The sequence below is a fragment of the Lissotriton helveticus genome, chromosome 4_1 (genome assembly GCF_964261635.1).
Source record: "Lissotriton helveticus chromosome 4_1, aLisHel1.1, whole genome shotgun sequence".
Lineage (NCBI taxonomy): Eukaryota > Metazoa > Chordata > Amphibia > Caudata > Salamandridae > Lissotriton > Lissotriton helveticus.
In genome coordinates this window covers 2,043,116,626-2,043,128,964 of record NC_136063.1, presented here as the reverse complement: position 1 = coordinate 2,043,128,964, position 12,339 = coordinate 2,043,116,626, and the positions used below count along the sequence as shown (strand labels likewise).

Here is a 12,339-nt window from a genome sequence, read left to right as displayed (position 1 = left end):
CACCAGCTTCCTCTGGAGGCACTCTATTTCACGAAAATAGTGAGCCGGCACCAAATCTAGCGTGTTTTGTACGGCATACAGGAACCGGGGGAGGGACATCATTTTAAACAGCGCCGCACGTCCCAAGGGGGAGAGAGGCAGATTGCACCACGCCGCAACGTCCGACCGGAGCCGAGCGAGCGGAGGCAGCAAATTCCGATCATAACGCAGCACAGGGTCAAGTGAAATATAAATCCCCAAATATTTAAAGCCATCAATGCAGACCGGGATCGGACATATTCGGGGCAGAGAAAGTGGGTCGCTAGTGAGCGGGAAGATACAGGATTTAGACCAATTGATAACCAACCCAGAGTTGCGTCCAAAAGAGCGCAATACGTCAATAAGTACTCCCAACGATTTGCGGGGGGGACGTCAAATATAACAGGATGTCGTCAGCATAGAGAGAGACTTGGTCTTCGAAATCCGGGGACCAGCGTATACCTTTCAGAGAGGGTTCCCACCGAAGCCAGGCGGCCAGCGGTTCAAGCGCAAGCGCAAACAACAACGGCGACAAAGGACAACCCTGCCTCGTGCCACGCCCGAGAGCGAAGGGCGCCGAGGCTCTGCCATTAACCACCACCTGCGCGAGTGGCTGTTCATACAGGAGTTTAACCCAAGTGATGAATTTAGGGCCAAAACCGAACTTGGCGAGGGCGGCCCACAGATACGGCCACTCAACCGTGTCAAAGGCCATCGAAGCATCGAGAGAAACCAAGATGGCCGGCTCACGAAGAGATCCCGCCCTCGCAACGACGCCATGTAAACGGCGAAGATTGAGAGTAGTATTGCGCTGAGGAATAAAACCGGACTGATCCGGGTGAACCAGTCCGCTGATCACCGTGACCAGTCGATTTGCCAGTATTTTTGCCAATATCTTCGGTTCAGCGTTCTGAAGGGAGATCGGACGATACGATGAGCAACGCTCGCGGGGCTTACCATCTTTATGAATGACCACAATGGAAGCCAACCTCTGGTCCCTGGGAAGAGAACCAAGATCTCGCGAAGCCGCAAACATACGCAGCAAATACGGCGCCATTTTGTCCGGACACAATTTATACAACTCAACCGGTATACCATTAGGGCCCGAAGCCTTCCCCGAGCGAAGGGAGCGAATGGCAAGCGCAACCTCATTGACGGAAAAATCAGCCTCCATTAACACCTCGTCCGACTCCGAGAGACTGGGCAACACAAGGTCACGAAGTAACAAGCACGAGTCCTCCTCCGGGAGGCCGGAAACCGGGGCATATACGACCCGAAAATGCTGAGCAAACACCTCAACTATCTCCACCGGGTCCACGACTCGCACTCCATCATCTCTCTCAATCACTGGCACCACACGATTCAATCTGTCTCTCCTGTCCAGCCACGCAAGCAATTTCCCGGCCTTATCACCCACATCATAAAGTCGCCCCTGCTGCATGCGATGCATCGCCTCAGCAGCGGCAGTCACAAGTGCCCTGTATTCAGTTTGCTTAAGAGCCAAAACATGCAGAATCTCAGGCGTCACTCCAGCCTCCAACCGCCCCTCAAGCATTGCAATCTCAGATTCCAAACGCACCACCTCCTCCTGGTTACGCCGCTTCTCATCGGCCACAAGGGACAAGGTCTGACCACGGATCACCGTCTTGTAGGCCTCCCACAATGAAACCGGGGAGGAGACAGAACCCTCATTTTCTGCAAAGTAACAGTCCACACATAGTGGAGAAGTGTGGCTCAATGGTTAGAGCAGGCAGACCTTGATGCAGAGCTCTGGCCAGGGACCAGGGTTCGATTCCTGCCTCAGCGGGTCTCCAGCTCATTAATTCCCCTGACTGGATATTCTCGTCTCAGTGCCTGTTCTGATCATGGGTCCCACGCTGCAACTCTGGGCAATAGCTTGCTTAGTCTCCACAACGGCCCCAAAAGCGCTGGGATGCCTGGCTGCACCTGGGGGGTGCCCAGGAGTGGACATTTCCCAGGAAAGCCAGGAAGGGTTCCTAAGCGGTATACGGACAGCGCCGGGACACCTCCGGTGGAGGTAGCTGTGCGCTTTACAAATTCCGACATTTACATTTACATTTACATTTGACCACCTCGGATCTGAGTCTAGGGTTCTGGAAGTGCCACGGATTGATGGGGGCGATACGGCCCCCCGTCCCCAAACAAATGTCTAAGTGAAACCATATCGGGGAGTGGTCCGAGATCCCTCTAGCCAAGTGTCTGATTTCACGCACCGAGGCCAACTGCACCATAGGCACGACAATATAATCAAGTCTCGAGAGACTTCCGTGAGCCCCCGAATGAAAGGTATACTGAAGTTGGCCAGGGTGCAGCTGCCTCCAACAATCAGCCAACCCAAAAGCATCAAGGAATTTCCCCAACCACAACTGCGATGCAGGGAGGAGCCGGGGGGGGGGGCTACGATCACTCTCACCATTCGCCACTGAATTGAAATTACCACCCAGCACAAGCAGGCCCTCGGGCAGGCCCAGAATGACCTTGCCCAAGTCAGCGAACGTGGTAGACTGCAGCCCAGGCGGAACATAAATAGACAGTATGGAGATCAATTTCCCCTCCCATCTCCCGGTAACGCCAGCATAGCGGCCCCTATCATCTAACAGTGTGGTATCCACCTCCAAGGGAAGGGAATTCCTGACCAGGATACCAGCCCCCCTCGATCCCGAGGTGAAGCCGGAGTGCGCCACCAGACGATAGACTCTCCTGTTCAAAGCGTGGCACGTGTTGCCCACCAAATGGGTCTCCTGAAGCAGGACCACATCCGGGGAGCACCTCTTCAAGTATTGCAGCACAATCCCACGTTTTATCCTGTCCCCAAGACCATTAACATTCCAGCTCAAAACCCTAAGCCCCCTACCCCCCATCCCTGAAGCAAACCGACCGCATTCCCCACCTCGAAACAGTCATGTAAAAGCAAGTGATAAACAGAGCACAGCCTCGAACCAAACAAGAAGAAAAAAGCCCCCCCCCACCCCCAAGGAACCCAACAGTGTCGAACCCCCCACCCTGCACCCCTGCGGTAGACCCAAAAGCCACCCCAACTTGCAGTGTGCCTGTCGCCCCATTAAACTAACCTACAGAAAGAGAGAAAGAAATCCCCGGAGGAGGAAGACCCCTCAGACCCCCTCACACCCCCGGGCAGTCACATAATGCTCAAAACACAGTCCGGCAGCCCATGCGATGTAATCCGGCTCGCCAACGTAGACTCACTGCTCCTGGTCCTCCACTCCTCCCTCGGCCCCTCCCGAGTCTTCCGGGCCATCGGTACGCTTCGGTAAAGTGTCCAACCAGTCACTCACCACCTCAGGGCGGTCGAAGAAAAAGGCACGCTCAGCATGTTCGATCCTCAGGCGGGCCGGGAAAAGCATGGCATACTTCAGTCCCAGATCCCTGAGGCGCCTCTTCACGCCCGTAAAGCCCATCCTCTGTTTCTGGACGGCTTGCGTGAAATCTGGATAGAAACTTATGGAGGCGTTCTCAAATTTAATGGGCCCAGTGGTTCGCGATGCCTGCAGGATAGCGTCCCTATCGCGAAAGTTAAATAGTCTGGCTATAATAGGCCATGGAGCGGCACCCAGCTTCGGCTTGCCTCCCGGAACAAGATGGGCCCTTTCGACCGCAAAAAATTTACTTAGGCCCTGCGCCGCCAGATGCTTCAACACAAGGTCCTCCACCAGGATATCAACAGGCATATCGGCAGAAGTCTCCGGGACACCAACGATGCGGACGTTGTTGCGCCTGGCCCGGCCCTCAAAATCCTCCAACCGATTGGCAAATAGGTCACAAGTGGTCCGGAGATTACGGACCGTAGTCTGGAGGTCCGAGACATCCGTGGTCAGATTAGCGGTCTTAAGATCAAGAGAGTTGACACGCTCGTTAGTTTTTCCAAGGTCCGCTCTGATAAGGGAAACATCAACCGCCACTGTGTCTATTTTAGCAGCCAGGGTTTCATACTGCTGGCCCATGCTGGATTGAATACTCGCAATGGCGCCCATTTCAGGGTAGGCTCCTCGCCATCAGGAGCACCGTCGCCAGCTTCCTCCAGGGCACCACTCGATCCGCCCGGGGAGCCCTTGGGTCGAGTAAAGCGATCAATGGTCTGAGATTGGGTGGCCCCCCCTCGGGACGAGCCTCTTGCGCCGCGTCTCTCGACCACTGTCCTGCCCGTCATGACCGGGGAGAAACTTCAACTGGAATTGCGAAACTCGGACAAAACAGCCTCCGTCGTGGCAGGCGCCGAATTGCGAGGAAAGAAGGGCACAGCACAAGACCAGGCCAGCAGTCGCAGAATAAGAACTCCAATCGGGAAGTGGGCTAGCACTAGAAGCAGAAACGAAACCGAAAGCACACCAAGGGAAGAGGGCGTGGCCCACCAGCCGCTGTTGTTCAATTGCCACCTGGGTACCTCGGGGACTCGAGCCCCCGGTTGGCATACGTGGTAGGCCCCAAAGTTCAGGTCGCAGTAAGTCCAGCGTGCGACGGCCAAAACAAGTCACGAAAAGAGCGCTGGCATCAGCAGGGCATCAATGAAAAATATCCGTCGTCAGAATCAGGATAGATGACAGGATAGTCGCCGGAGGTGGACGGGGTCCCGGGAGCTCTTAGCTCACGCGTCCATCTTGGAATCGCGCGAAGCCCCTCCTCCGATAAAAACGATTTTGGAAAAGGGGGGTGGTGATGGACAGAGTTTCTGAATGATACAGAATACTCTTACCAAGTCAATAGATCATGGTTTTAATCCATCACCGTTTTTTAGCTCACTGCACCATCCCAGCTCAGAACCTGGCTATATGCAAATTAGTCTGTTCCTGTCCCAGTGCATGATGGGAACAGGGCAAACCAAACTACCAAGCCAATTCTTATACTGGGAAGGAAACAAGCTTCCGGGGACCGGTTTCTGGCATCACAGCCTTCTTCGGCCCGGCTTGCTTGAATCCTGATGGTGCAATGAGCAAGGGACTCACGTCTGAGTATACCCTCCCACACATAGTGTGGATAAAAACGATTTTGGAAAAGGGGGGTGGTGATGGACAGAGTTTCTGAATGATGCAGAATACTCTTACCAAGTCAATAGATCATGGTTTTAATCCATCACCGTTTTTTAGCTCACTGCACCATCCCAGCTCAGAACCTGGCTATATGCAAATTAGTCTGTTCCTGTCCCAGTGCATGATGGGAACAGGGCAAACCAAACTACCAAGCCAATTCTTATACTGGGAAGGAAACAAGCTTCCGGGGACCGGTTTCTGGCATCACAGCCTTCTTCGGCCCGGCTTGCTTGAATCCTGATGGTGCAATGAGCAAGGGACTCACGTCTGAGTATACCCTCCCACACATAGTGTGGATAAAAACGATTTTGGAAAAGGGGGGTGGTGATGGACAGAGTTTCTGAATGATGCAGAATACTCTTACCAAGTCAATAGATCATGGTTTTAATCCATCACCGTTTTTTAGCTCACTGCACCATCCCAGCTCAGAACCTGGCTATATGCAAATTAGTCTGTTCCTGTCCCAGTGCATGATGGGAACAGGGCAAACCAAACTACCAAGCCAATTCTTATACTGGGAAGGAAACAAGCTTCCGGGGACCGGTTTCTGGCATCACAGCCTTCTTCGGCCCGGCTTGCTTGAATCCTGATGGTGCAATGAGCAAGGGACTCACGTCTGAGTATACCCTCCCACACATAGTGTGGATAAAAACGATTTTGGAAAAGGGGGGTGGTGATGGACAGAGTTTCTGAATGATGCAGAATACTCTTACCAAGTCAATAGATCATGGTTTTAATCCATCACCGTTTTTTAGCTCACTGCACCATCCCAGCTCAGAACCTGGCTATATGCAAATTAGTCTGTTCCTGTCCCAGTGCATGATGGGAACAGGGCAAACCAAACTACCAAGCCAATTCTTATACTGGGAAGGAAACAAGCTTCCGGGGACCGGTTTCTGGCATCACAGCCTTCTTCGGCCCGGCTTGCTTGAATCCTGATGGTGCAATGAGCAAGGGACTCACGTCTGAGTATACCCTCCCACACATAGTGTGGATAAAAACGATTTTGGAAAAGGGGGGTGGTGATGGACAGAGTTTCTGAATGATGCAGAATACTCTTACCAAGTCAATAGATCATGGTTTTAATCCATCACCGTTTTTTAGCTCACTGCACCATCCCAGCTCAGAACCTGGCTATATGCAAATTAGTCTGTTCCTGTCCCAGTGCATGATGGGAACAGGGCAAACCAAACTACCAAGCCAATTCTTATACTGGGAAGGAAACAAGCTTCCGGGGACCAGTTTCTGGCATCACAGCCTTCTTCGGCCCGGCTTGCTTGAATCCTGATGGTGCAATGAGCAAGGGACTCACGTCTGAGTATACCCTCCCACACATAGTGTGGATAAAAACGATTTTGGAAAAGGGGGGTGGTGATGGACAGAGTTTCTGAATGATGCAGAATACTCTTACCAAGTCAAAAGATCATGGTTTTAATCCATCACCGTTTTTTAGCTCACTGCACCATCCCAGCTCAGAACCTGGCTATATGCAAATTAGTCTGTTCCTGTCCCAGTGCATGATGGGAACAGGGCAAACCAAACTACCAAGCCAATTCTTATACTGGGAAGGAAACAAGCTTCCGGGGACCGGTTTCTGGCATCACAGCCTTCTTCGGCCCGGCTTGCTTGAATCCTGATGGTGCAATGAGCAAGGGACTCACGTCTGAGTATACCCTCCCACACATAGTGTGGATAAAAACGATTTTGGAAAAGGGGGGTGGTGATGGACAGAGTTTCTGAATGATGCAGAATACTCTTACCAAGTCAATAGATCATGGTTTTAATCCATCACCGTTTTTTAGCTCACTGCACCATCCCAGCTCAGAACCTGGCTATATGCAAATTAGTCTGTTCCTGTCCCAGTGCATGATGGGAACAGGGCAAACCAAACTACCAAGCCAATTCTTATACTGGGAAGGAAACAAGCTTCCGGGGACTGGTTTCTGGCATCACAGCCTTCTTCGGCCCGGCTTGCTTGAATCCTGATGGTGCAATGAGCAAGGGACTCACGTCTGAGTATACCCTCCCACACATAGTGTGGATAAAAACGATTTTGGAAAAGGGGGGTGGTGATGGACAGAGTTTCTGAATGATGCAGAATACTCTTACCAAGTCAATAGATCATGGTTTTAATCCATCACCGTTTTTTAGCTCACTGCACCATCCCAGCTCAGAACCTGGCTATATGCAAATTAGTCTGTTCCTGTCCCAGTGCATGATGGGAACAGGGCAAACCAAACTACCAAGCCAATTCTTATACTGGGAAGGAAACAAGCTTCCGGGGACCGGTTTCTGGCATCACAGCCTTCTTCGGCCTGGCTTGCTTGAATCCTGATGGTGCAATGAGCAAGGGACTCACGTCTGAGTATACCCTCCCACACATAGTGTGGATAAAAACGATTTTGGAAAAGGGGGGTGGTGATGGACAGAGTTTCTGAATGATGCAGAATACTCTTACCAAGTCAATAGATCATGGTTTTAATCCATCACCGTTTTTTAGCTCACTGCACCATCCCAGCTCAGAACCTGGCTATATGCAAATTAGTCTGTTCCTGTCCCAGTGCATGATGGGAACAGGGCAAACCAAACTACCAAGCCAATTCTTATACTGGGAAGGAAACAAGCTTCCGGGGACCGGTTTCTGGCATCACAGCCTTCTTCGGCCCGGCTTGCTTGAATCCTGATGGTGCAATGAGCAAGGGACTCACGTCTGAGTATACCCTCCCACACATAGTGTGGATAAAAACGATTTTGGAAAAGGGGGGTGGTGATGGACAGAGTTTCTGAATGATGCAGAATACTCTTACCAAGTCAATAGATCATGGTTTTAATCCATCACCGTTTTTTAGCTCACTGCACCATCCCAGCTCAGAACCTGGCTATATGCAAATTAGTCTGTTCCTGTCCCAGTGCATGATGGGAACAGGGCAAACCAAACTACCAAGCCAATTCTTATACTGTATACTTCCCTACAGACACATCTTCAACGCGGGCCTCGCAAATAACCAATATTGCCAAGTGTTATGTTAATTTGTGATCTTTGGCCTCATTCAGTCACATCAATCTAATTTTAAACACTTATTTGAATTTTTGTATTGTAGGTTACCTACCCTCCTACCATTGGAGTCCATATCACATTTTCTTTATTATATTGTTATGTTAAAGTTACATTTCTAGTTATAAATTTTTGTTTTAATAAAAGTTAATAAAAAAAGGAGTGTATACGTCTTCTTTTTCTGACAACATTTCACTATTATTTAGTGTGACAATCATATGCTTAGAGAACATTTAACAATAAAAAGTACAAATGATGTTTATAACTCGAAGTATAATACTGAGGCTAACTCTTTACCAACTCTTTACCAGAGTCTGTAGCTGCGATTAACGGTTCCCATGGAAAAAATTTAAAAACTTCAGCACAGTTACTGTTTGGATTAGCAACATTGTGTGGTGAACTTGTGACCTGTGTGCTCACTTAAGTATTCCATGAACTGTTACTAGGGTAACAGGCATTAAGCAGTTTAGGGGTAGAGTTGAAAGGTACTGGCTGTACAGAAACCGTTATATTTACCCAGGATCCTCTACATGACAGGGGAAAGCAAACTAAGACGACAGAACACTGTGGAGCAGATTTACAAGCCCCATGCGCCAGTTTCGCGTCACTTTTCTCATGGTAAAAGTGACGCTATAGTGGCGCAAGGGACTTGTAAATCTGCCCCTATGTACATTACGAGCAAAAGAATTACACAACTCTTCGAATTAGCCTCAAGAAAGAGGAATAGCCACTGACGTTACAAAACCCCATGTACAATTTACCTACTCTGCAATTTTTTATCGATCACAATTAGACAGTGTTGCTTCACGATTCACAGTGTGCACTTCACTAAATACTTTGTGCCTATTTAAATGGGAGACAGGATTGTCGACATTACAAAACTTAAAGGCATATTTACAAAGACGGCGTTAAAATTATCGCCGCTTTAACTGCAGCAAACTACAACTAAAATGGCGATAATGGACATCAAGATCCTTTGTTGTCTTACCGGAAGATTTTTTCAACACTGCTGTTTCCAATGGCAGGGTGAGAGGCTCCCGTCCTGCCATTGCAAACTTGGTTTGCATTTTGAAAGAAAGAACACGAAAACCTACTCTCTCTTCCATGTTATATTGTCATAGGAACACCTACCTTGCTACTGGTAACGCCTACATAGCACCTCATTGGAGATACGAGGCGAGCCGTTAGCAAACAGGCTGCTAACAGGCGTTAATGCATCTTAGCGTCGCCTAGTAAATAGGGGATATAATTTTCACCGCATTTTTGGCTTTTTTTAAAATATTGCGGCGAAATGGCATTTGTTAATGTTCCTTCAAGTTTGCTATGACACAGCAGGAACCTCGACTCCCGCCCTGCCATAGCAAACAGCAGTGTCCCGGGGGTAGACAACCCACGACACAGCAGCAGCCGCTAGTGGGGGGTGGTGTTTCCCAAGGCCTTCGACTGCTCCAGAATGCAGACCACGCGGCTTCCCTCCCAAAATATAAAAAGCCCCGAAGGGTGTTAATCCCCGGGGCCTAGACGGACCTTTGAGCTCCCTCACCCATTTATTTTGTAGCACCGAGGAATGGCGGGCCCCGGGCTACAGGGCCCCTCGAAACCCCCATCAAATGTAATATTTTAGACCCCGGGATTTGGCATTCCCGGGTAGCTAATTTTTAAACAAGCACAGGAGCCCGCGCTTCGTTTTAATTTTTTTTGCGGTGGATTCACGCACCCACCGATCATTTCTCCGGTAAAACAAAATAAAAAATTGGGGGCCCTAGGGGTCCTTGTAGGACCCCCTAAGCAGGTCTAGAGGGGCAAAATATTTTTTACCTGCCCCCTTTATACCTTTTGAACACTTGTTCCACTAATTTCTAGATCCTCGCTCCTACCGAGGCACCAAATGGCTGCCAACACTTCCTGGTTTTGAATGTTGACAACCAAGATGCGCGGATCCACCGAGGCCATAGATATATATGTACTTTTAATTGTAATTTTCTCAGGAACTACTGAACGGATTTACACAATTTAAGCATAAGGCACGAGTCTGAACCAAGGCCTACTACTTTGCCAAATTTGGTGTAATTCCGTTCAGCCGTTCAGGCTGTAGCCGCGATGAACGGTTCCTTTGGAAAATTGCATGGGGAAAACACGTTTTGGGACCCCCCTTTTTTCTCAGCCCCCGCTTCACGAATCACCCCAAGACTTTCAGGATAGGAGCGGACCGTAGTGCCCCACCAGTTTTGTAAATTTCGCAAAGATTCGTCAACTGGCACCAAAGTTAATCAAAATAGAATGTTGCGGATTACCTATGGAAAATAGGTCCTAACTATAACTACATAATGGCGACCGCCAGTAGGTAATATATATATATATTTTTTCATGTCCAAGGAATTGGAACGACTCCAGCCCGCCTCGCAGTACAGACTACGCCATGGGCTGCTGCAGCGCAGATCGTGACTCCACGAGGAGGCAGGTTCACGGCAACACTGTCTCACGGCCCGGCGGACTCCTGCAACCAAGGCTTGAGCGTAAAGGGGACCCGAGGAAGCCCTAGGGAACACAGACAAACAGGGAAGAACCACTTATGACACCCTGTACTTTCACTTGCTACAAGCACGTCCATCATGCACTTGAACTCCATGATTTACCAAAACCCTAATACTCGCCAAGAAACAATGCCTACTGGGAACTGTAGTTTACATCTGGCTGCAGTGGTCACCCGACCTCGTGATTTTGGTGAAGCAGACTCCTGCCAATAGGAGTGATGGAGGCAAGTGAAAGGAGGGGTGGAGCTACAACCCTGTCGGCAGCGGCGTCCGAAGAAGGCTATCCAGCCGAAAGGCATCATGCCCGATTCTGCCTAATTAAAGGTCTTCCGAAATTCCCCAATGTGGCCTCTGAACTTCTTTTACTGGAGGGGTTGTTGTTAATATATATATATATATATATATATATATATATATATATATATATATATATATATATATATATATATGTATATATATATATATATATATATATAGTAGAGCAAATTGCGCAAGCGCTTCGGGAGGGCTCACCGCTTCATCCAGCCCCGAAACGCGTCGGACCCAATTTTAATTCAAGGGAACCTGTGAACATTGCAGAGGAGCCTAATACAGACCGGAGGGTCGGATGAAGCGGTGAGCCCTCCCGAAGCGCTTGCGCAATTTGCTCTACTATATTCAGGCGGCCAGCCTTGGTCGCGGAAGGAGCTCCACTCTGATGGCGGAACATGTATCCTGTCCTAAGAGACTGAGGCGAGATCAAGCACATTCGCCTGTCAGCGCAACATCCATTTGAATAAAACGTGATGCCCGCAGCTTCCCTCCCATCCTACTTAAGGATTTTAATGACAGTAATGAAAGTGCAGACACGCCAGCCTACTTAAGGTTACTATTTTGTTTCACTTCACAGGACTACGTTGACCAAGAGTCCCGGTGTTGCCAGACTCCACCCACTCAGGGAGGACGACGCCAGCTGTTCAAACTAAAACGCGTTTGACCAGCGTGAAGAGAATTTGGTGTTGAACTGCGCACAGTCCATGAGGAAGGGCGTTTGTGGCCCCGAAACGCGTCGGACCCAATTTTAATTCAAGGGAACCTGTGAACATTGCAGAGGAGCCTAATACAGACCGGAGGGTCGGATGAAGCGGTGAGCCCTCCCGAAGCGCTACAGAAAAGGGGGTGGTGATGAACAGAGTGTCTGAATTAAGCAGACCACTCTTACACAGTCCAAAGATCAGGGCTTGATCCATCACCGTTATTTATCTCACTGCCCCATCCCAGCTCAGAACCTGGCTATATGCAAATTAGTCTGTCCCTGGCCCAGTGCATCATGGGAACAGGGCAGACCAAACTACCAAGCCAATTCTTCACCAGAAAGGAGACAAGCTACCGGGGACCGGTTTCTGGCATTACAGCCTCTTCGGCCCGGCTTGCTTGAATCCTGATGGAGCAGTGAGAAAGGGACTCATGTCTGAGTATACCCTGCCACACCTATAGTGGCCAAAAACGATACAGAAAAGGGGGTGGTGATGAACAGAGTGTCTGAATTAAGCAGACCACTCTTACCCAGTCCAAAGATCAGGGCTTGATCCATCACCGTTATTTATCTCACTGCCCCATCCCAGCTCAGAACCTGGCTATATGCAAATTAGTCTGTCCCTGGCCCAGTGCATCATGGGAACAGGGC

General features: G+C 49.6%; 1 protein-coding gene across 2 annotated transcripts in view; it reads left to right on the top strand.

Moving 5' to 3' along the window:
* The window catches only part of LOC144829499 (uncharacterized), a 400,486-nt gene that overhangs the window by 160,344 nt on the left and 227,803 nt on the right, over positions 1–12,339 (top strand). Inside the window, exon 5 of one of the 2 annotated variants that reach the window (XR_013610685.1) lies at positions 8,186–8,288. The exons of the other annotated variant lie outside the window; for it this stretch is intronic. The gene's annotated coding sequence lies outside the window, so the exon portion shown is untranslated. Of the gene's footprint in view, positions 1–8,185; positions 8,289–12,339 lie in introns of those variants that run through there. 2 annotated transcript variants of the gene reach the window in all.